Source organism: Triticum urartu, chromosome 4, assembly GCF_003073215.2.
Source record: "Triticum urartu cultivar G1812 chromosome 4, Tu2.1, whole genome shotgun sequence".
In the NCBI taxonomy this organism is placed as follows: Eukaryota; Viridiplantae; Streptophyta; class Magnoliopsida; order Poales; family Poaceae; genus Triticum; species Triticum urartu.
The window spans coordinates 302791114-302791647 of NC_053025.1; positions in this window are offsets into that span (position 1 = coordinate 302791114).

The window sequence follows — 534 nt, forward strand, 5'->3', positions numbered from 1 at the left end:
GAAGAAGGTTAATTAGTAAAGGGAAACTTGCTAACCCGCATGCATGTGGATGAAACAATTATAATTACGGGGGAAGACAAACGTACCGAAACTATGAGGATGCCATGCAAAAACAGTGCCACGAGTGGTGGCAACAAACACAAGGCGCTCGTATTGAATTGCATCACAGTACTCATCCGTGTATAGAAACTGATTTTTGAGCAATATCCATCGAGTGAAACCATCAAGGACGGCAACAAGCTTGTCGAAGATAGCAACAACATCATAGTTTCTGTAATTCCAAGAGCGGTTGGGAACTTGACAAATTGCTATCTTCCGTAGAATACAGTCACCACGATCGTATTTGAACGTGCGTACATTACCAGTGTGCTCAACCTCTGGGCACTGTGCTGAGATTTTTGGAAGTGGAACCCGGTGACGAGTGTACACATTCACAAGTTCCCACTCACAGTTGGACCTAATGTAAACAACCCAATCACCATTTGCGCCCGCCCAAGCCTTGCCCTCAAGCGATGGCATCTTAACATCCTACGT